Genomic DNA, 25,176 nt, shown 5'->3' with positions numbered 1-25,176 from the left:
TATAATCCGAACGAAACCGACCCTAACGTAACAAGAGTAACGAGCGAACGATATCCCAGATATCAGACTTCATTGTATTTCAATGATTATTTATCGTTGAAAGACGCGTTGGACAATCAGAAATTCTATTGAAGATCAAAATATATCGATAGAAAAAGAATCAGTAAAATAATTATAATCTAATGGTCCGAATAATTGTATGTTGAATTTAAATAGACAATAAAACTGCTGTGGCCCAGAAATAAGCCATCAACCAATGCTATATCCATGTGTAGAAAAGAATTTAAACGAAACACCCTAGGTCCCAGATTCTTCAACATTCAACAGCCCATAAATTATCGCCTGAAACGATTTCAGAGGGGAAACCACCAGCCGTACACACGCAAGGGTATAAATTTTCCAAGCACAGAGTGGTAGTTTTCAGTTCCACTTCGACAAAAGCTTCGCACACATACACCGATATCCCCTAAACCAAGTCAAGCTATATTCGTTCTCCCGATTCTTCGCAATCCGGAGAAATCGCTGAAACGCTCAAAAGACGCGAAACATCATAAGTTCCATTGCCAATTCCGTATCCAATTCTCGAATTCAATCGAACATACAGCTAGGAACATAAGTATTGGCACGCTATTTAAAAGAGAATAACTTTTTTAAAATTGGACCAAGCGACTTGAATCCTTTTGAGGAGTCAAAAGGATTAGTTTACTAGATGACGTGTACGAAAATATTGAAAAAAATAGCGAACGTCTCTTTTCACAATATTTTTTATCCGAGTCCGTAATAAAAATTGAAAAGATAAACTTCGTAGATTTATATTAGTTACACGCGTGTTGAAAATTTAATAAATACGCGTGTCTGTCATTTAACGCTAGAGCTGCAAAAGTAGTCAAGGTAACCAATTTATAGTTTTTCATAGTACTTTTATAGAAGTACTTCTCGACTAATCAGCATTCCTATTCGTTTCGTGTCGGCTGGTCGTTGGCACTCGACGTAAATTGATTTGGACGTTTCCTTGCAGATGGACTTTCGAACGAAATTTGCGCGCAATGCACGAAGAGCGCGGATTTCCGTATCAATAGATCGTGGCATCGAATTTCTCGCGGTACGTCGAACATCGGCGCGGGTCAACGCCTTTATGCGCGACTACTTCGATCGCGCGATAACGCGTTCGCGCAGAATAAGTTCGCGGCTCGGATGACGAAGATTCAATGAGTCGCGACATTTATTCCTTCGAGGAGACGCCGAATACCTGTCTCCTTTAAACTTCTGTCACTCGTTACTCGTTACTCGACTTTTCCCTGTTCGTCCCTGTGAACCGGGGTGCGAGAACTTCCCGACCAGCTTTTTTGTTCGCGATCGTGCTTCCGTTGTTTCTTCTTTCTTTAGCGAAAAAGTTTTAACGACGTTGCGCCTTTGGAAGATCACGACAGAATTTTTTGTTAATGAAATTCTTAATTTCTTTTGTAGATTTTTTGTGATAAATTTTAAATGTAGTAATAACGTTAGAAGCAATTAAAAAGTTAGAAGACGTGTTTTCTTTTTTTTTTTTTTTTTTGCTGCTCCCTACTTTCCTTTATAAACGGTTTAAAAATCGAAAAATTCGTTCCTCGTTGGTTCTAGTGTTGTCACAAGGCCGTATTACAACATTCCAATTAACAACTATGAGCTTTGAAACTACGAGTATTCTCCTGCTACATATACCGATGCATCCGTTTCTCTGTTCACTGGTAATTAGCTCTCATCAAACGCAGCCCATTATGTTCCGCGTTGTCATCAAAGTTTGCCCTGGACGGGCGCGAGCTCGTATTAAAAAGTCGTATCTCGTTAAATCGAGTTTAATTATAGGGATCGAATTGGCCGTTCACGACACAACGTTTCATCGTCATTAGCGTCGATCGTCCAACCGATCTTCGCACACCTGCACGATTTTCAACCACTAATTATCAGATCCTGTTCATCCCCTCGGTCTTATTGTCTCCAGCGAGAGTATCTATTCGACCAAGAAAATCCGAAAATGATAAAAATGGTAAAAATGGGCTCGTTCGTGCGAATGAAATTGTTCGAAACCAACTACGTATTCCACGATCGATGCGAATGACATACGAGGAACGAAAAAATAGGGTTGACCGTCCGACCGATCTGACAGCGGTCGGAAATTTCGCGACATTTCTCGATAATTCGTAACACGCTTTTTCGCGATTCGACCTCTTTCATACACGCTCGAGGGAATGCAGACACGGCGTAACACGTGATGGATGTGGTTGCTTAATTGCAATTGCCAATCAGTGGGAACAATCATCTGTTTAATTGCCGAAACCTATTGGGTGTCAGACGGTCCTTTCGTTGATCGGTTCTTCAAAACGTTCGCGTCTGTTGTTACGAGAGCGTTCGTCGCTTGACGAACTACGACGAGTTGCTTTGATATTTAAATAAATCGATCTAAGACACAGCGAAATTGAAATTAATTTGTTTCCTGCCCAAAAAAGTGTAAAAATATCGTCGTTGCTAGTCGAATGTTTATGCTGAAAATGGCACTTCCGTATTATGAGTATTGAGGAACTTTATTTTTTTTTTCCTTTATTATTTAATTTATACTTTACAATTTGTCAAGCTGGACATTTGGTAAATTTTTCTAACTTAATTGCTAAATAACATGTGGATGGCTACCCCCAGAGGAACTTGTCGCTTGGAAAAATGTATCAAATATAATTCTCCGCATGAAGAGAGCTACTTTGCGCAAGCGAGACTTTGAAGAAATTGTCTAAACGTTTCGCGATACCGTTGAATTTCTCGCAGGAGTCCTGTCCGCAATGCAGTAGGAATGAAAAAAAAGAGACGAGCGTGTGTCGGTGAAAATCGTACGATCTCGGAAGAAATTTAATAAGATCCACTCGCAAGACGTATATCCAGTTAAAGTTTCTCGCCAGTGATACAGCTCCTTTATCTCTTCTGGAAGGTAAGAACGGTTCGCGTGGATACAGTTTCCGCAGATTTTGAGTTTGATTCGCTTCTAGCGTTCAACCGGAGTTCAATCTTGGAATGGATCGGCACCTACGTTTCCAGGCGTTGAACACCTTTGAGTCGTGAATTTGCATCAAGATCGAAACTGTAACTGAATTCTGCCAGAACATAAATGAATTCTCGCGAATGAATCACAATTCCGCTGTCTTCGTGTTTTGGTATTGTCAGCGTCGATCGAGATGCATTGCGGACGCGTTTCGGCACTCGAATTTTCCTGTTGCTCGACAACTATGCATCGTCGAAACTGGTTCCTGTTTCTAACGCGGATAATTTCGATTTCGATGGAACGAAAGTCATACTGCCGTCGCTACTCATTCGTATCTTTCTCATCAGAAAGATCTTTATCTTAAGTAACAATGATTTTTATTTTAACACGTCAGTCTTACTTACAGTCTATTTATTTGTCGAAGTTTATTTATTAAAATAATGGTATTAACGCTATATACGAGTCAGTAACAGTCAATGTGTTAACTGACCCGTGATAAGTTATATTCAATTACAGCGTTATGACTTACGAAGAACGCGTTCTCCTCGAGAATTCCCGTCATTCGATCGCAATAATTCTCTTACGCTACAAATCACGCTGCGAGAAACAACCCGCCACATGTCGTTTTTCCCTGAGGCCACGCGTCTCACGGAGCACAAAGAAGTCTCTTGTCCCTTTTCTCCCCTATGGTCTTTTCCTTAAAATCACGTTCCCTTTTCGTCACGTTAATGGCGCGACGAGATCGATAGAGCCGTGATTCGGACGACCAAGTGTCGGAAAGACTATGTCCGGAACCTTCGAATTCGCGTCGACGAGGAAACACGAAACGCGCTCTTTTCTAGACTTACATGCACGCGACAAAATACAGAGCGAAGGAGAAAAAGACAGAGAGAGAAGAGAGAGAGACAGAAAGGGGAAACAATTCGAGCGGACTACATTGAGAATGAACGTTCTTTGAGCCAGCGCAAACGAAAACAGGAGCTCGGTGAACATTCGACCTCGAGAGAAGAGCTTTTAATTAAGCTCGACCCACTCGTCGAATTAACCACGTCAAATATTTTTTCCCATGGGTTGCTTAACAAGAACCCGTCATTCTATTAATTAGTCCAGGGTTTTAAACGGAAATGAAGATAACAAATTCAGCTGGAGTCGAAGCACGACACAGCATGGTAGAATGAATCGCGTAAAATCGCCGACCATCCGGCGCGACGCGCAACATTCAGCTGCCGGAAACGACGAAATCCTTTTCTCTCGTTCACCCTTCTCCAGTCTATTCAATTTATCCACCGGTGTTCGCTCGTCTCTTCGTCTCTTCGACGGGCTCTAATAAATCGACCGGCTTCGGGGATTGTTACTTAAATCAAAGGGCAACGGAGAAGAACCGAAGAAAGGTGACTCGCGAGCACAGAAGGACGCCTCTGCCACCAAGGTAATCGGGTTAGCCGCTTCCCTTCGGCAAGAAAAACCACTTAACGACGATTGCAGCGAGAAGAGCGGTCTAAGCAGCGCCCAGCCTCTAAAATTGCTACCGTTGTCTATCATCGACTCAACAGATTAATAATATTAATCTTCAACAGTTTACATATCAAGGAACGAGTTACTTTCTCGTGACCAAAAGATTCGTTGCTGCTACGTTGACGTTTCATGTTACTCAAGACTCGAATATCACAAATGCCTTTAGTTTCAAGCCATCATACCATAGCGAAAAAAGTAATTTAGCGTTGTTTCGTAGCGTCGGAAGAGATTTCACATTTGGCAGCTTTTATCCTCGAAGGATTACAATCTGTTTCAACTTCGCGTTCAATTTAAGCTCGTTCGGAATAACAACGTAAGAATAAAGAACCTGCTACAAATTATTTTCTAAATTTCATTTGCCAAGAAATCCACCTGCTTCCGAATCTAACGAGCTAGAATCGATTCGATCGTAGTACAAACCGTAGGAAACTCGAGTTATCTACCGAGACCCCGGTGTAATTTGTTTTCCGCGACAAGTCCGTATCTCGGAGCACACGTCTCCGGCGGGATTCATCGGTCATCGGGAAGAAAACTCGCGTTCTGTTTCGCCTAAGTGCACCGGCAAGGCGTAATTCGTCTCGTGTTCGAGATGCAGAACCGTTAAATCGTTAATTCCCAGAGCGAATCTACGCCCTCGTCCATTCCGGGGAAAACCAGGTGGATAAGTTTGACGGTCAAGTGAATTTCTGGTAGGCAATGCGCGCACCTGTGTGGTCTGATCGAAATTCGACGAGGTACGAGGATCGGACATTTCGATCGTTTCTTCGCTCCGGTTAAACACAATTCGTGCAAAACGTAAAAAACCCGGTTAATTAGCGTTAAAGTTAACGACATCCCCTAGCTTTCCAGGCCATTAAACCGCGTTAAATATACACACCGGTCGATCATACGGTTTTATTTATAGGAAAAGTTTTATGTCATGCAACTGGTGTTCAAGGAACTCGCCGTTATTATCCGGTCAATAATCTTGAAAATATGGAAAGGAAATTCGATCGCAGCTTGGTGCAATTTGTGAGGAATGTATCGGATCGTCCGTTTCAACGGCGAGCAACAGTTTTACTTCCGAACATACCTTAGCAAAGTTCCATCGATGATTGTCGAAAGTTTCATCACGAGCGAAAGATCGCAGATTCGCCAGCTTATTGTTGCCAGCTATATGTATATAATTTAAAGTATCTAATATCTGCTCGGTTTGAATAATTCTCGAAATATTTATCGGACGGGATGCTGGAACATTAAAGTTGCATATTCCGTCGCAGTTTATATGCAACATGCAACGATCTATCAGACACGACTAAAAGCTTCACATCCATGGTTACCCGGAAAAGGGAGCGCAAAAGAAAACCCTCTGCTCGTCAACAGGGAACTATCGTGTTCTCTTAAGGTACTGCTAATTACAAAACGAGCAACCGGTCCCGGCCGTGCCCAGTCTAGCGTCTTAATAAGGTGTCGGCTAAAGTTCACCAGCTAACTGATAAAGTAGTGTGTAACACGAGTGATAAAGAGCCCGGTGTAGTCAACCGGCTATTAAACAGTAAAAGACTTGGACATTAGCTAACCCAGCATCCGGCGGACCGTGAAACGTGTAAACGAGAAAGCACGAGTTATCGAACGACCGTTTGACAACCTGTAAAGCGTGTAGAAATACGAGAATTTTCGATGGACGGCATTTTCAACGGGGTAAAAACCAAGAGAAAATGTCGTTTATAATTCTTTCTACTTTTTCGTCTACGCTCGAGATATTAGACGTTTCTGCGAACTATATTGAAACTTTTTACTGGCAGCTTTCACTCGTTGCGTTCGTGGAAATCTACCGGATTTTCTTCCATTTTGTACTTCGCGAGTATCGTGTTCTTTCTTTTTTTTTTTTCCTTTGCTTCCTTTTAAACATCGACATTTGAAGGAAAGATCGGACTTTGATCTTTAAGCGTGCAACCAACGATTATCTCCGAACAGCATATTCTTCCTTCTATTTATGATAAACGCGCATCGATATTCATACAATTTACTTGCAAAGTATGAAGAAAAATGTCTACGTTAACTTTAATATATGCGCGTACTTAGTCTACGCTTCGTAACGGATGAATACAAGTTTCACGAATATACCTCCGGCTAACAAGATTGATCGATAATTCTTGGATGAGCTCGTCCTCTTCTGATGCATTATTCAAACTTCACCGGGATCATTTTTTATACAAACAACATAACGTTCTTCCTACTCTTTGACATCATTAGTTGATTACTGCCACTTAAACGAAACAAATCCTTATTTCCTTCAATTTCCTTTAACCATTCCGGATGTAAATATTTTACGTGGCATGGCAATTTACGCTTCTTCCTATCTTACACTATGCGTTCCTTTTTTACAACGAAAACAAACAACTAAATAAATATAAAAAGAATTTTTATTATTCTCTAGCCTTACGATCTTTCATCTTAAAACGTCGTTCGTCGATATGCTCCCATCTTAAAGCGCCGGTTCCGTAATCGGTGATCAGCCTTTTAAATACGAATACGTTTTCACAAATACGTAGTCGCTGGCGAATATCATCGGTGTTCCGTGAAATTTTCGTCGATTATTGACGAAACGAAAGCCATATTTACAGGGTTAAAAGTTCGAATAAATTACCCCATAACGCTTCGAAAATCGATAAACCCCCGTGGTGAACGATGTACAACGAGTACACTCTGAATCCTCGCAGGCGTTTCATCCAGTTGAGATGCTGAAGTTCGTCGGAAGAAACGAGCAGCTGGATCCTCGATCCCGAGGGATAGTACTGGATAGCGTTGGCCGTCGGTCTACCTACAACGATATTAGAACGAATGGCTCGAGGCAAAAGGGTTCGGTCTAGGATTAAACAAGGCAAAGTAATCGTCAACGACGTAATTATATAGTAGCGGTACTCGAGCGCGATAGCAGAATCTAATGCCGCCTACGATAAAACGCGCCTGCCTGCCCCTTTAGCGAGTAGATCCTGAAAAACTAATTCAGTGGTTTGATTTCGTCTTAGCTGACCATGAATTGCCCCTGTTCCACGCGATAAGTCAATTACTGATACGGGGTCAATTGAAATATCTCGGCCGATGAATCGGTGTTTTGCTTTGGATAAATTCCTGAGATAAAGACACTTTATTCAGAGTGATTCGGAAGTTTGAGATAATTACTTGGAGATGAAAAATTGGAACTTACATGCGATGATTCGTTATGTCGATGGTATGTGAAAATAATAGAATCACGCGGTGAAATCGTAATGAGATTAATATCGACATCGTGAAGGAACAAGGTTCTTGAGAATCGGCCGATTTCGAGTAAACCGAAGTTTAAACGTGAAACACAAACAGAATAATGGGAACGCTGGCGGACAGGAGAAACGAATCGTCATTCGGCAATCCGCATTTAGTAAGCGGCAATCAACGAATCCGCTTAGGGGAATTGCGGTGTGAACATTGAGAGAATAATAGTTAACTATATTGCAAGAATTTCCGGTAAATAGATGACGTCGACATGACACATTAATTTTTCGATCATAGTCGCTGGAATTCGTGTTTACTATTTCATATGACCAAGTGTATTTTAAAGCATTTTAAATTAAATTAAAATGCATTAAAGCATTTTAAAAGAATCGTCGCGAAAGTTTATCACAGAAATTTCTTCTGCTTGAATATTGCTTTATGACGAACATTCGTGGAACTGGCGCAAAAAAACCAATATTGAAACTCGAAAGAGATCGAAAGTTGCAAAAGGAAAAAATGCCACGAACGATCGTCGATCTTTTACAAACAGCAATTCTAAATGAGTTGACAAATATATCCGTGCGATCATCAATTCGATAAATTTCTAATCTACGTCCAACCACTTTCTTCAAAGTAATTCTAACACAAATACAGCCTGAAATTCCCCTTGCAATATATCAACACCACGGAAACGTCGAACGCCGGAACACCGGAAAGTACATTGATCTGATTCGCATAGCTTGGAGCGCAGTGAACCGCAACAACCTTCCCCGAAAGAACCGCAAAAGTTGCGAGTTCGACTGAATTCAACAGAACTGTCGGAGATTAGACAGGTTTCCACTAGGACGATCGAATACGGAATCAAGCGCTACTGCCGGAACAACGAAGATCTTCTCCTGGTGGAGTGGTATCGGATAAGTACGCTAATGCTTTCGTAACTGGCCATGAATTGGAACCTTGTATCGCTATATGATTAGATATCAAAGAAGATATATCTACTTCGAGAAAATTCGGTGATCCCTTTGCCTTGTTGATCTAGAGCTACGACACAACTGCTCGATACAATTTTTGTATGCTACGTATGTACGCGTATACGTGACAGCAGTGGAATCAAAATCAGTTCAAAGAACTAACGGGGATAACGATATCCAATTAACAAAACGAAAAATCTCGGCCGGTTAACCCGACATTGTACGTGGAAGCAACCGAGTGCACAATCGCTGATGCCCTTATAATCCGATTGTCAATGTTGTACACATAGGAAGACTCTCTCACTATCATTTCTATCGCGTCTCGCTGCGTATCGGTTCGCCACTTTCTGTATACACGATGTTAAAACAAGAATAATTTTTCCCATGTACCATCGTGTCGACAACCCGCGTATCGTTCGCCCGTGTCATCGCTACAGATCGATAACCTGAACACCCCTTATTTATTATTCGGTTTTGGCCGTGTGTCGCGTTGTAACATAGCCCACCGACCAACAATCGATGGAACTGCGATTCTGTCGTTTTTCCTTCCTCTCTGGTTTCCGTGTAGCCGGTCTACGTTTCCGGTCACTTTCAAACATGTACACGTGCCATGTCGATTAATTATTGATAGTCCTCTGTCTCTCGTTGAAACGTTCTTAAAGGTGGTTTCTTGGTAAATAATTTTACTTCGGTAAATAGCATAAAAATTCTATTTTCGCGGGAATATACGTTTGCTGGTTTCTCGTTTATTGCGAAACGAAGGGTTGGGCTGATGATACGTCAAGATCGAGAGCGTGTTTTGAAAAATATACCGACGAGGGTAAACCGAACGCGTTGAGAAAGGTCGAAGAGGAACTTGGATGGAAAGAAAAATCAATAAGTGGTGAAGTTCAGGATATTCGAAGGTCATCTTATTTCTTTTAATCTAGGGAACGTCAGTTATTTTTGGGACGAATTTCGGAGTCTTTCGCGCAAGGTTGAACTAATAACTACACGGTGAAATCTCAATCTTCGCGAACGCTCCGGTATAATTGTGCCAGAAAAACATCGTAAGAAGAAAGTACCAAGAATGGCGGAAATATTACGAAGTTTCCGAGAAATTCTGCTCCAAGGGAGAACATATTACGATGGTACAAGGTTCACAAACGCGTTGTAATTTTGAAAGCAGCGCTCTATATATGTAGCTTCCTTACTCTTCATAGGACTTCTAAAAGTAGATGTCGAAGAAGGAATGCTTTCTTCTTTTTGCTACTATTACTCTCGTTCTCATCATTACTTTTCGCGTATTATACGTATAGCTATGAATATAAATCTTAAGAAACTTTGTGCAATTTAAATAACTCATGATATATGACGTAATTATCATTTACTGAGAAAGCATAACAGGATTAGTAAATAACTTTCCGACCAAATGGCGAAAACTAAAAACAGCTTGTTACAATAGCAATCATGTCATATAATAGCGATAATCTTTGTCGCCGTTCGTTATCATGTAAATTCGTAAATTCAGATGAGCAACGAATTTAAGTTTCGTTTAAACCAATTGAACGAATTTCGCTGTGGAAATTTATGCAACGTTGAAACGAGCAAAATTTATTTGAACATGCAGCAACGATATGGCAAAATACATATTTATAGGGTGTTAAATCAAAATCCAGCGCTATTACCATCGAAAGGATTACACCGTGCTGTCTGTTCCTTGGAAAATTAACAAACTTCCTAGTCGAGACGATTGCCACTCGTACAGTTATATAGCGAAATTACAGTGATAATTAATACTTGTTAGTGGATCTTAAACGTGTTTCGTGAAAATGCTACGTAAATTCGTCAAGCAGAAAATATTTCGACGAAGAAACCGTTCGTTCACGTTGCTAACGATGATTCAACAAGCATTCACGTATCTCTGATTTTGGTTTATCGATATATTACGACGAGCTATCGTTTCGTTCGTTTTGTCCGGAGATTCGATCAAAGGTTATTTCCAAGCTTGGAATAACCGTTGTTGCTGGATGGCATTCCCCGTGTATAACCATTTATCACAGAAATTTTACACAGATAAAATTTCGAGTTGTATTTCACGAATGAATGGAACGTGGAATATTTGAAATGCATAAAACGTAAGGAAAGTTGAAATTGGATCTTTTACCGAAAGATTTGCGAGGAGTGAAGAAATTCGGGATTAGCTTAGACGATGAGTTAAGGGCGTCAAACTCGTTTCAGGGAAAATTAGTAAGAAACTCGTCGGAGATCGTTGTAACTTGGAACAGACATGAAATACGCGACTCGCATAATATTCCCATTTAAGAATAATCACCCATGTGACTTGCATCCGCGTTGAATCCCTAAATCCGAATTTTTCTCTTTTTGTTCTTTTCTGCTCGAAGCTCGAAGTTTATCAAAGATGTATAAAGCTGTTCGTGACGAGATCACGTTGCGGCGAGAATTAACCATGGTTAACAGAATCAAAGGATGTGTTTAAGTTATTGGAACAACGGGGCCCAGGATTTATAGGGGATTACGTTGGAGCGACGAAGTTGCGTCGAAGTAACGGGAGAAAACTTCCGACCGTTAACAAAGTTATAAGTCACCGGGCGAAAGTTGCGAAGTCAATTTCACGGCGAGCTGTGCAGTTTCGAGAGGCTACGCTTTGCCAGTTTTAAATTACCGTCAACGGCGTCCGCTAAGCGCAAATTATTTCGCAATATCGTCACGATATCGCATCCAGAAGATCCAAAGCTCGGACACGCGTTCCTTTCGAACTATGGCTGGATTCAACACTCTGGAAACGTTCAAAAGTAACAAGGAACGTTCGCTAATTAAAAGCAGTAAACCTGGGACATTTCAGGACAAATGATAAACATACGTTTCGTAGACTGCCATGAATTATTTTCACTGATAACTTATCGTAAACTCCAATAATATTGGCAGATAATTAACAGGCAAATATTTTACGCGAAAATATTTTATACTTTGCAGAGAAACGACAAAGGATATTTAAAAGAAATATAAATACGTTAATTTGTACGATACGTAAAGCTGCAAATGTTGCTCGAGTTGAAAAAAAGAACAATTTTTCGTCCGGTTATTTATAGAATATTAATGACGGTTTTAAAGCTTGAAAATAGAAAAGAGGTAGGTAAAAAGCGAGACAACAGCTCTCGTCGGTATTAATGCGTCTACTCCCGCCTCTCGTTTCAATCCATCCTGCGATATGTCCTATATTTCATCGTCCCAAGAGTACCGCGCGTCTCCCGAACGAAAAATCGTCATTCGAATTAATTAAAGTATCGCTCGATGCGGCAAAATTCTCTCGGAACAGGCGACGAATGTTCCGAAATTTTCGACAAATAGAAAGGGAAATGGTTACTGACAAATACTCGTGAAAACACGAAACGGACGATTCCATTTCACTGGACGACACTCGTTAGAAATTCGATGGAATGTCCCGCTTTAAACGAACCATCTCGAATTAGCCGGGAATCGAACGGTTCTTCGGTGGACATTTTTAACTAGATCGTCCGCCGTGATCCGGTTAATCTGAGAATCGATGTGACAATTAAATCAAGAAGCATCCGTGACCCGCTTGATAAAGTAATTTCTCGAAGAAATCGGAGTAGAAACTGAAACGTCGTCTTTTACGTAGGATGCCCCGTTTTCTGTGCAAAGTACAGCAGAGATGCATTCGAAGTAGGTACAAAAGTAATAAAAAAAAGTTGGACCAAGTCTTGCTACGTATAAAGGTATTTAGGTAGAACGTAATGCGATATTTATTTACTATTTGTTTTGTAAAGTTGGACGGTTATGAAATGACGAAATTTTATAAACATCATCAAGTATCGTATTATGAATCGAGCAATTAAAGATTACGTGGAGTGCGTTCAGTGGAGCAAAATATGTTTATCATGATCATGCTTATCGTACCACTCCATGCAGTACACAGCCTTTTCAAACGCGTTCGACAATCTATAATGACACGTACACTGTCAGTCATAAGTATTGGAACATCTACTCATCAAATTTATTGAAAATCTTTATCAAATTTTATCTCATTTAGTGTTTCACGTTATAAAGCGTATATGATGTGAATGAAATAACTAAAAAATAAAGGCAGCGAGAAACACTGAATTTGTACTAAATATCAACAAAAATTTTAATACAACACTTATAACCGACAGGTTGTCCGAAAAGTGTCTTTCTTTCGCAAACGTGTTCTTTACAACAGTGCACCTTTATACAAACGTGAAACCAAGTCTGTGAAATATCGCGGTGTTTATCTCAACAGAACAGAATGGATCGTACGTAATTCGACAAAATAATATAAAACGAAAAACGTCGTGCGTCTGTTATTTTCTCATAAAACAAAGGAAACTTTTCGGACAACCTAATACATGTTTGTACAATTATCGGTTCGGCAATGTACCCTCGGGAATTCAAAGCTCAGGTTTTAAGGGTAACGGACGAGATACGGACTCGTCATCATCGCTGATGCACAATGATTTAACGTTTGACCTCCGGGGGTTCGCTCGTGAATGCGAAGGATAATTATGGGCTGCCTTTGGCAGCGTGCTGGTAGGCGATCCGTAGACTGAGTGGCGACTATGCAAATGACGAGCGGCAAATGGCAACTGCACCAAAGGAACGTGTGCTCGTCCTTGGAACAGCCGACAGACCGTTCGTTATCTCTTATCTCGGTCACGTTCTGTGAACGGATAATCGCGACCCCGAGGATTTGCACTGCCATTGCGAACGACTTAACGACCGAGACAAGATTCCTCGCGCGATTTGCTCGTCTGATTGCTCCTTTTCAAACGCGGGACGATGCGACTCGGACGAACAGAGCGAAAGTTTTCTTTGTCCCGGACAGAAGCGTGATAACGCGTTTCCACCGGCTCTCGACGACGTCGTTGGAAAATTTGCAGACGAAAATAAACGTGTAAATAGCGGCGATGTTTGGCCTGTTGTTTGAGAGAAAAAGTAAAGAAACTCTGGAGCAGTTGTTTTATCCGAGGAAGCAGCGACGATAATAGAAATTTAGGCACAAAAGTGAAGATCCTAAGAGAATTGCGTTCGTGATTTCTATCTTGCGAACTTGCGGTAACGTCAAAAGGATTGCAGGATGAAGAGAAAGAAAAATTCTACCGATGAACCATGAAAATCACTTCGCGCAGAAACGATAGACGCCGGACAATATTGTTTGCAAAGTATCTTTCTTCTTTCATAAATCAGAGTTAATTACAGTTTAGTCGTAGACGATACAGGGAACGAAGATCATCATATCGTCTCGTCGGTTGCAAAATGCGGTGGGAGAAGGTGAAGGAAAATGCCGTGTAAACGAGCAATTGTGCTTGTTAATTTGCGAAAGTTTGCGGTACAGTTGGCGGTTATTGTTACAATTTCGCAACACGGAATGATCCCATTTACGGGAACCTTCTTGGTATTATCTTCCAAAGTATTAAGAAGATTCTAAATGGGGTAATGCTGGTAAATTTTACGCAACAGAAATATTATATTCGATTAGAAAACGGCGGTAACCCGATAGAACTTTTCAACCCCTTCGGTTCTTTCTTTTGGTACTTTCGCTAAATGTACTCGTATGTTACACTACGCGATAACCCCAACCCTATGATCCAAGGTCGAGCATCATCGGTTTCGAAAGGCATTTCAGCTACTTGTTTGCTTCACACTTAGTCGATATCACCTCCTTCAAAACTGCATTGGCCGACATTCAATTTCCATACAAAGACTTTTCTTACACAAAGAACATCCGAAAAGCAGACTGGCTCGACGAAATCCGTACAGAACACGCCGCTGGGGAGTACACGAGCTCCTTGAACGCGTCGCTTCGCTGTTCACATTTCCAACGTAAGATTACACGGTATCGTGTAACACAGTGGCTACTGGTAACGTAGATACGTATGTCTAGTACTTACATAAAGCCATCGTTACAACCGAGTCGTCGGACTGTTATCGTGTTTTTCGCGCGTTAATTGAAACGGTTGTTCCATATAATGGATGAAATTGAAAATGGTACTGCTCTTTGTACGTAAGAAAGTACTGTATTTACATCCTCCATGTTACGTTAAAACTTCCAGAAAAACCACACTGACTTGTTCATAGAAGATTCTGTTAGCAGTTTCACTATGTCGTGAAGATAAGATGCGCGTCCAACGAGTTTACTTTCAGCTTCAAAGAAATCTTTACGCTCTTCCACTTTTGAATTTTATAACAGTCAGGAAACGGGACACTTGGCACCAGCGATGAAGCTCGAAAAAAAACGAAAACTTCGAAACAGCTTCTAAGTACGCGAAGAATTCCATCAAATTTTTTGGATTAGCGTTCTTCTCTTTTTCTATACGTGTGCCGAGTTTGTCCAAACGAATAAAACCATTTCGAGGACAACAGCAAGAATGGCGAGGAAAGCAAGCTGCTTTCGCTCTTATTGGCCGAGTTGGCTGGTATAAAGGGAGCGGAGGGTGGCAATAAAAGTACAAACAACAGAAATACAACTGCATGTAGTTCGCGTGTTTTACGAGGCCGAAGCAAAACGAGGATCGTTCGAATTTTCCAAAATGAAACAAAAGTTCGCGTAGGACGATTACTTGTGATTATCGAGTGTCTAACTTCGAAAGAAGAAACTTTATATGATCGCCATTTATATAGCTAATTTGAAATGGATAAGACTACGAGGATAGCCGAACGCGATTAATCATCGATGATCCCTTGCACGTAACGCCAGATGAGAGAACGTGCTGCGCGTACTGTATGTACTGAACTTTCGTCGTATAAAGTGCACGTAGAGGCGCTATTAAAGCGAGTTGCGTCGCGAATGTTGACTGGAATCGCGTTACAAACAGCTTCACGTCGGTAAGGATATCACACGATCGTAATAGACGCGCTTCACATTAGGAAAAAGATCTGTTTGGATAAATTTTTCCCCTAATTTTCACGAATTTTCTAGCATAAATTTTCCATTAGCTTTCGCCTGAACGTCGATCCTCCGATTATCGTACGATTTCTCTCGTGATATTTACACGAATATCGTGGATGAAGGTAGAGAAACGAAAGTGAAATTTCGGAAACTTTTATACCTTTTCATTCGATTTTTATTAAACGCGATTGATACTGATAAATTCGCAATGATAGCGCGTCTAGAAAGGTCGTAACGCGATTTACTGTGATTTATTATATCAAAGCAGATTATATCGACGGTCTATTTATTATCTTTTTCCTCAACAAAAAGTAGAAGCCCCGAACGAAATAATTACAACTTGTCACAAGGAGGATTTACGAAGGAGACAGACGTAACCCGCGAAAGAAAGGTCGTGGCAAAGAAAAGAAGAAAAATGAAGGACTAGGAGGGAGGGGGGTGGAAGGCCAAAAAGCGATCCGTAAGACTCGACGAAAGATAAGAACAAATTTATTTAGGAAACCCCGACGCACGGTCTGCTCCGATAAACTTTCATTCTGGTCTCTTTAGGCAAACGTGTCTTCCCTGGTCACCGTCTGTTCCAAGGGATGTCTTTTCTTAGCACGCGCGGCAACAAGCCTGGATCTCCTTTAAGTCGACGACCCTTTCAGATTAAATTTCGAGGAAAAAGTTGATCCAATGACAGAGAGAGAAAGAGAAACTTGGCTCTGACATCGGTAGCCAAAGACCCTTCTCCGAACGGCATTCTTCCTTAAATTGCCGCGAAAATATTTCATATATTTTCCTTCCCCTTTATTGAATGTATTATGTAACGACATCAGGAACACCGGTGATTCCCTACGAATAATCTGCGCTGTCTCTGTTCGTCTGGATTTTAAATAAACGTCATTGCTTCAAATCATATGTTTTCAAATATTCACATTTTCAAATATTTATAATCTGAAATATTCAAATTTATTGAACTATCAAGATACGCTACTGATATCCGTGGCAATTAAAACAATATCCTTAAGAATTCAAGCAATAATATTCAATTAACATATACATGTACCAGAATAAAATGAAACACACGCCCCAAGAAGATAGAAGAACCGCAACTTTCAAGCATAAAGAAAATCATCCGCTTCGTTCCAGAACTTTCAAAATAATTACATATTCCTGCAATACTTTTCGTAGTCTGTTTTACTTCCTCAAAGAAAGTTCTTTTCTCCTATCTACCTATTTCTTCATGGAGGGCAAAATGTAAGCAAAACTTTAGCAATCAAAGGGCAGAAATTCTGCTCTTGTCCTTTGACATTAATAACTATTTCTTTCGAACATCAGGCCGATGTTTGCCGATTTATCATCGCGGGCGAAGGCCAAACGCAAAATACGAGACGGTGCGGAAAGTTTCGTTTCTAAATACATAATTCGAAGGCCCATTTGCCTTTGCGACGTATGAGAGTCGTTCCGCGACTCTGAACCGCGTCGTAAATTTGCGCGAACGAAATTGCCGAGATAAACACCGATCAGTTGGAAATCGTGATAACCGCCGATTACATTCGAAACGGTAATAAATTTACGAACTTTTATCCGCTTGCAACGAGCCGTTCGAGATTCTTCTTAGCGAGAAAATATGTAGATCGCGAGAGTATCATTTACCTCCATTTGACGATTGAAGCGACTTGAGTTCCATTTACAATATCGATACGACAAAGAGAATGGGAACGGAGAAGAGAAAAGAAAGAAGAAAAATATGAAGGAACGAAACACTGTTTCGCACAAATGCTGTAACCTAGCGATTTAATGGAACTTCTAATAATTGCCGTGCTACCTCCTCGACCAGCATCAGATGTTTCATTTCATTATTCAAGCGCTACGAAATTTATTGCGTCGATCTTGCGTTGGTCGCATTAACGATTTAACGGATTTCTTACCATAGAGGGGAAGTTTTTCACGAAGAAGAACTTCCTTGGTGGAGTTTCGTGACGCGTTGGTTTCGAATGCAAACGGCTCGACGAAAGTTTCTGAAACATCCGCTCGGTTTATCCATAAGAGACGATTGAGGAATGTTTTCGTACTTCTCTGCGCAACCAATAAAAGTTACTCCATAGTCTTGGTTTTGTGTAATATCAGTAAATTTTTAATTCAACATCGCTCGAAGTATATTTTTTCATTCAATTCGTTGATGAGAAAAACGTCAGAATATAGTTTTTCATTTCCTGTAGTGTGTCAGGCGTTCTTCGTTTCGATATTACATACAGTAAGATTGCATACGAATCTCGTTTACGTTGAGCGGAAAACATCGTAAACTTTGGTCTGCGATTCTCCTTGCAACGTGATTATCGATTTAATCAGAGATCGTTGTAGAAACGAGTGGAAAGAGCGTGCTGAAAAAATTGCCCTTTTATTCCTTGGATATCTTCCTTTAGCTATTCTCAGCGATGAAATTTTCGTTTTTGCGCGAACAATCAGTTACGGAACGACGTTCTTTGTACTTTACGTAAGTTCAGTTAAAGAATATACAAGAAAGAACTAAACAGAAGTAAAGCCCGAAGGTTTAAATTCATCTATTTAAGTTCGTGAAATTGTAAATCAGTCCAATGATAAATAAACGATGCTTTGTTATTCTTACTCTGATGAGAGTTTCAAGATCAAAAAGTAGAAATTCTCCCGAGCTAAGATACAACTTGCAATGAAAATAGAGATCTCGAACGTTCACCTGATTTTGGACGTGGGAATAACGTCACCGTATAGGACGAAACAGGAATAACTTCGCCATTGTTTCCGGTAAAGCCGTGCCGATTTGTGTCCCGGTAACAATACGAAGAACCAAACGCGAAGGGAAGTCGCGGAGACAGCGCGGTACGGCAGCGTAAATTTAAAGTTGCTATTATTCCAGTCCTGGAACGCGGCTGGATCTGGCGAGAAGCCTGTCCGACATTGTTTCAGCCGTGTATTCGATACGATGAAATTGGAAACTAAGGAAAATTTTCAATGGTTTTATTATCTACGCAACTGGGTCATGTACGCGAATATCTGACCCTGAAGTGAACTTTGCAGAATATAGTAACTGCTATAAGTTCCACCTTAAGCTTGTAGCGTAACTTCGTTCCATCATCGTGCTCGTACAATTGCTATTCAACAACTGTTAATTCCATTAACTGATCAACTCTAATCAGATGACTAGATACGATCCTTTGTACGTTACATTTCTGTTAAATGAAATAAAGAAAATGCCAGTTACAACGCATTTACACATGGGAACAAGGCAACTGAAACGAACTGTCGCTGAATGCGCAATTCATCAAACCGATCGATCCCGATCGTTCTATCATTGCACGCGATTACACGAATCTGGCCCGTTCAACGGAAATTAATACGGTCCAAGTTGCCTCGTTTATACCGTTACCTAATTATCTTAATTTCCTGCCGCTTCATGATGCAAAATTTCCCAGATGAAGCTTCGATTTTGCGCGTACGCGCACCATGCTTCGACAGCAGCATTGACAAGAGTTTCTCATAGATTCCTTCCTTCGATTACAAGTACGATCGTGGAAAAATTTATTCCGATCCTGACCGATACTGTGCCGGCTCGGTCATAACATAGAGAGCACAAGCTCGTTTGTGTTTGGTTGAACGGAACGGAAAGCACAGAGTCGACAAAGAGATAGATAAAAGGCACGACAAGCAGCACTTTCATGAACGACCCTCGTAACGATCATACACGCGTTGTAAAATACTTGAAGCCCGTGACTTACTCGAGGAAGTATCAGATATCAAAAGTTTGGAGGGTAGAGTTGTAGTTTTTTTCAACGCACTTGTGTGTGATGCTTCCTCGTCGGCCTGATTTATGAGATCAATTGTGAAAGAACGTCCTTTATATTTTATGGCAATCTCACAACGTGTACCTTAATAAACGAATCCCTTCTCTTTCAAACAGCAAAATAAATATGTGTACCGTATATTCAACGTGCGTAAAAATTTAATAGGCGATATACGCTTACGTAAACAATAATAAATTTAATTTATTCGACAAATTCGCCATATTATCTAGGAAGTTGCGTCACGAATAAAAAGTAATCAACGTATAAAAGCTGGCAAACTGGCAAAGTATAATGCGATATTCGAAATCGCTTCGATGTCTCCTCCTATTTCAGAATATTTCACACGGCGTTAAAGCGAAGTTCAGCTTTCGAAAAAGACAGTTCACAGTGACGCACGAGAGCGATCAAATTAAAAGCTCCACGAGTTTATTAATAAACGTTCTTTCGCCATGAAAGCCACGATGTACGCGATGTTCGAACGACAAAAAGGTAATTAACTGAACGAAACGCGTGTCGGTAACCATTTACGCGATCGAGTTTTACGTAATAACTCTCGCCTCTGCAATAGGGGCAGTAGGCGAGCGCGCGTGCAAGCACCCGCGGCTTCGCTGCGTTTGAAATAACAATTCGGACAAAAGAAATGCAATTGTGGCCGTCATAATGCTTTTGTTCGTGTCTTTTCTCCTGGAAATGAATCCTTCAATTGTGCGCCCAGTCGAACGAGCTGGTTTGAATTCGAAATAAAATCTTGTGCACGCGATAATTGCAACCGCAATGAGACAATGGGATTATACAACTCTAAGGGAAGTACGCTTATGCTGATATCTCTTTCGAATGCGTGAAACTGTGAATATATTTATTTCTGTATCGGTTCTTTTCTCTTAGCTTCGAGAAAGACAAGAAAAAGATAAAAGTTAGTCGATTTCTTTGTGAATTTTACAATAAAAGAAGTTGTTAACCAACGAAAGGGTCTGTAAGTTTTAATTCAATTACGCGTTTAACTATTCTATCAGAACGTCTAACCGTGGTTCCGCAGTACGTATGTACATTCGAAATCTGCAGCTTTCCTAACCCGTGTGTACATTTATGCTACTTGGATACATTTACAAACATCCACCTTGCTGCGCTCCAACCTAATCCACTCGAATCACTCGGTTCACTGATAGAAATAACCGAATTCTCTCTGATACTAAAAAAACAACTAAATTGTAGATTTTAACATGTTTCTTGGATATTTTACGATTTCATACGATTTAGGATCTTTTTTATCGCGATTTTGCGCAATCGTCATTCCCGTGGACATTATTCAACACGCTTATAAAATAGGTTAATGTACGTCGACGTCCATCGAATAATACTCGAAGAGGGTTTCGTGCAATCCTGATCGCATCGCGCTCGAAATGACCGTATAAATCAAAATAAAGTGTGCGTTCGCGTTTGCGTGACGACTTAACCGACTCACAGTGTATACAATACAAATGAAGAAACCCATTTGTACGAAGGATCTCGAACCACTTATCGGACACAGCGCTCCAAGTGAGACGTTGCGTGGAACGTTTGCCGTCTCGATGTTAAACAAAGAACGAAAGTACTTGGAAAGTCATTACGAATGCTAGTACATTAACGTAATTGATAATAAAAAGAACAATAAAAGAAAGAATGATGTTCCCAACACCATTTAAAGCAGAAATATTAAACATTTTTAGATATGTAAATTTCGTTCCGTAAACTTCCACCTTAACTGAAACCTGTACCACCAAATTTCTCTAACAAACTTATAAATCAATATCCAGTCGCGACCCTCCGAACTTTATTATCCTCTCTGCTATACCCGAGAGAAAAATATTCCAAAAAAATATGGTTAGTATGAGAAACAAAATAACGCGTGAATAAAGTTTATTAAACCAGTCGTGACTTTTCGCTATTGTTCGTTACTTTTTCACGTTTACCAAGCGGGTCACGCGCGATTTGAATTATTTACGGATGCGATTCGTTCGTTGCCGCAAGTATGAACGTCAGGTAAAAGCTTTTAGTCGAATAGGACTGGCGTCGATACGTGAAAATATTCGCTCCTCGGAACCTTCTCCCTTGAAGGAAATATTCGTCCAATTCTTTTTTGCTCCTAACGTTTAATTATACACTTTATTCGAACAGATCTTTTTGCGCGCGGTAATTGGAGACCGTGCCAATCGAACATAATCAAATTTCTTCGTGCCTGCGGACCATCCATTTGCCCCGCAACTCGGCCCGTCTTGTCGTTAATTAATGGAGTTACGACCGAATAAAAAATCGCGCTGGGGTGCTTCTCTCTTTTTCGTCCTAACTTCTTTCGCTTTCGTTCTTTTTATTTCCGCACTTTGTTATTTGCATATTACACGACCCTGTGTGTACAATTTTATCGCGCTCGTTAAAGCAAACTGGGACGGATCTACCAACGCGTTGCAACGCCCGGTTTCTGCGTTGCAGAGTACACGGTACGCGTACAGATGACGCCTTTTTTTTAATTCTCGCCTTATGCAGTTCGACGAAAGCCTATCGATGAACGAAGAGAAGAAACGAAGCAATTGGCGATGATACAGTTTCCAGAAATGGAGGGACACGGAGATGGATACTGGATTTTGTGGAGCATAGGTCAATAGGTATAAATTACCTACATTCCGTTATGAAAGTGGTTGCAAGTTTTGGAAACATTGTACAAGTTGTATAGTTAGTTTTGTCGATAAATATGAACTCGAAAGTAAAACTTGGAAGTGGAAGTCCCGTTTAATCGTGAAATTCCAAACAACGAAGGCGATATTTTAATTGATTCGCCGGTAGAGCCGCGATTACAACATAGGAACAGAGGTTGCAAGGGAAAAGTATTTATAGACGCCGTTTTCTTTTAACTATGTCCGTATACGGTATCCGTCTACGAAGTTACAACCACATTTCACGAAACTTTCTGCTCGACGCACCGCGTTCCTCCGACATTCTCGTTCGAATTCATCGAATTTAGTAAAACAATTACGAAAAACGGGTCTCTACGGATTCTATAAATAAGAACAAAAATGTTTTCGAAAGTTTGCAAAACGAGCACTCGACGGAATCTCCTCGCAATTCCGGAACGTGGTTTCCCTGTTTCTGTCACGACGAATTAAACCGGATGTTTCGTATTGGGAAATATCGAGTTGCATTTATTCCACGTTCCTTTGAGCGCGATTTTTAAAAAGACGAATAGCTTCTCAACTTTGACCCGATCGGGAAGGGGAAAAAGGAAACCCTGAGAAAGTTGATCCAGGAAAATCCGTTACGTAAAGCGACATGGCGTGTCGAGAAAGACGATGAAGACTTATAATTTTTTACGCGGACGCCAGGCATAGCATGGAAGGGCGGAAAAGAAAATCGAAGGGAGACTTTTTTTCCCTTGATCTCGATGTTTGTGAAGCAAGATGGGAAAACCTTTAAAAACTGCCTCTCAGAGATGCTCGATAGCACGAGCTACGATATTTAGCCAAATGATTAATAACACCCTCGTGCCCTTCTAACTTTTCTTCGTTTTTCCTTGTCCGTGTAAAAAAAAATGTTTGGTATTCCATTTAACCGTAACGATACAACGTTTCCAGCCTCGAGAGATGCTGTTTCCTTTTTTGGAACGAATTTCGGGACACTGTCAACAGAATTACGTTTTCCATGGCACTACGGTTATTAGAACAACTGTTTAGAGACGAAAGACAAAGGCCCTAACGGAGGAAAGTTTCCAAAAATGAAGAATCGACCTTCTCCTTTTTTTCTCGAACTATCACGTGCAAATTTATCCTGTTGTTTCCGTTTCATCTTTATTTCTTCGTTTAATTCCATTGTAGAAGTCAGAGAATTTTACAAAATTCTGACAGTTATTGTCCACGCGTACGAAGGAAATGGGGTACTCAGGAGCTGTAAGAATGGCGCTCGTCTGAAACGACGAGCAGTGGACCAGGTTGACCGTGTTAGGATAAGTCATGTCGCAAATTATTTGATTCGGTTTACGTCAGGCATCGTGGCTTGGTTAATTATTGAAATTAACGGAAACGATGTTTGGTCGCTTCGTCGATAATCTTGTCTCGAGATTATCGGATAGCTAGTAAAACGAAATTATAGCAATTTTGCAATCGATGCGAATTAATCGTTCCATCTAAATAAGTAATAGACATATACATCAAATGGAATTACTAGAGAATATTGCACGATAACGCCGCAAATTCAAATGGAAATCATGAAAGTGGGACGAACCAGATATTTCTTTGTGAATGTATAAAGAATCTAACAAATTCGATTCAACAAAATGTTAAAAAAGAAATCACCGCAAGAAAAATTTCGATAATATAAAAGTCTGTATTCCCCCAAAATACACGCGAATAAAATATCGATAATCACTATTCGTTATAGAATTCTTCTATTTCTGTTATGAACTAATTCATCGTTTCGTTGAACTATTCGTCGTTTCAATGGAACGCGCGGCACGATGATCAAATTATCGTTTATACGGAAACCGATATTTCTATAATTTTTCGTATAATCATTCTAAGTGGAAATATTTCGAAAATGTCATTTCCGGCGTTTTTTATCGGTCGTTTTTTTTCTTTTTTTTTTTTTTTGAAAATACTCATTTTCGTCGACTTCTTGCTATGCTTGCGATACAACCGCTCGTGAAAACATTCACCTACGTCATTTTCAACATACATTTCCAATCGATAATACACAGTAAGTGAAACCTTTTCCAATTAAACAACTACATCGATGATCGCGATGGTCTTCGTTAACGTGAATCGGAGAACAGTGTTACGTTGAACGATTGCCATTCGTTGATGAATGCCACAGAATCTAAAAGAACAATTAAAACTGTGAGCAAATATCGTACTCGCGGTATGTAAACATTACTTGTTATACATTTGGAAATTGATGCACGTTGCAGTAAGTAACGAGGTCATTCGAGTCCTGAGTTTCTTTTAAATTACGTTGTATGAAATGACTGAAAAAGAGCCCAAAACAATTTTTTTGAAAAACTTCTCTTTTGTTTTCAATATTTTTCTTTTATTCGAGTTTGTTAAAATAATCTAAGAACGACCGCACAGAAAATTTTTTAAATTTATTTTGAACAATTTTTAAATTAAATTTAAATAAAGGGATTTGCGTAATATATGTGAAATGCTTTTGAAAAGTTATCAATAAGGGAAAAAAAATCTCAATTAAATCACAGAAAATAAATGTGTGTCATTTTATTCAACTGGGGACATAAATAGCGTTGTGTGAAATTTAACAAACTTTCCGGTACATAGTAGCGAAACACAACTTCGGTTACGCATGCTCAATTGCGTGCAGGTAACACATAAAAATCTGTCACATCAAATCTAAAGAGAATACACGACACGAATTTGCCTCGACATTTCGGATACCCGATTCCATTGTATCATGTTCACTAAAAGAAACCGTATCACGTTTCGTATTAACATTTGCCCATTGGTGTTGACGTCTTCTATGAGAATTCGACATTTCCGGTACACGCGAAATACGATCTTGTCGATATTTCTGCAAAACCTACTGATTAGACAAAATATATTTTGATAAAAAAAAATTTTATTTCATACCGTTTTGTAACTCAATCTTTACGGTACTCGTAATTCTCTCGAAATGTTATACCCGTAGGCAAGAAAAAATTTTATAAATTTTTGTTTTCGTTTTGATAAAACAAGGAAGAAA

At 40.1% G+C, this 25,176-nt stretch overlaps 2 protein-coding genes across 2 annotated transcripts in view; one reads left to right on the top strand and one right to left on the bottom strand.

Annotated features, from left to right (window-relative positions):
- Positions 1-25,176, bottom strand: part of LOC138187422 (myocardin-related transcription factor A) — a 299,722-nt gene that overhangs the window by 254,148 nt on the left and 20,398 nt on the right. The window lies entirely within an intron of this gene.
- LOC138188407 (dexamethasone-induced Ras-related protein 1) overlaps positions 1-25,176 on the top strand; it is a 46,392-nt gene that overhangs the window by 3,476 nt on the left and 17,740 nt on the right. The gene's annotated exons all lie outside the window — the stretch shown is intronic.

The sequence above is a fragment of the Bombus flavifrons genome, chromosome 1 (assembly GCF_040668555.2).
Source record: "Bombus flavifrons isolate JBK064 chromosome 1, iyBomFlav1_principal, whole genome shotgun sequence".
Taxonomy (NCBI): domain Eukaryota; kingdom Metazoa; phylum Arthropoda; class Insecta; order Hymenoptera; family Apidae; genus Bombus; species Bombus flavifrons.
Note: the sequence above shows the minus strand (reverse complement) of the source record. Positions and strands in the feature narration are given on the sequence as shown.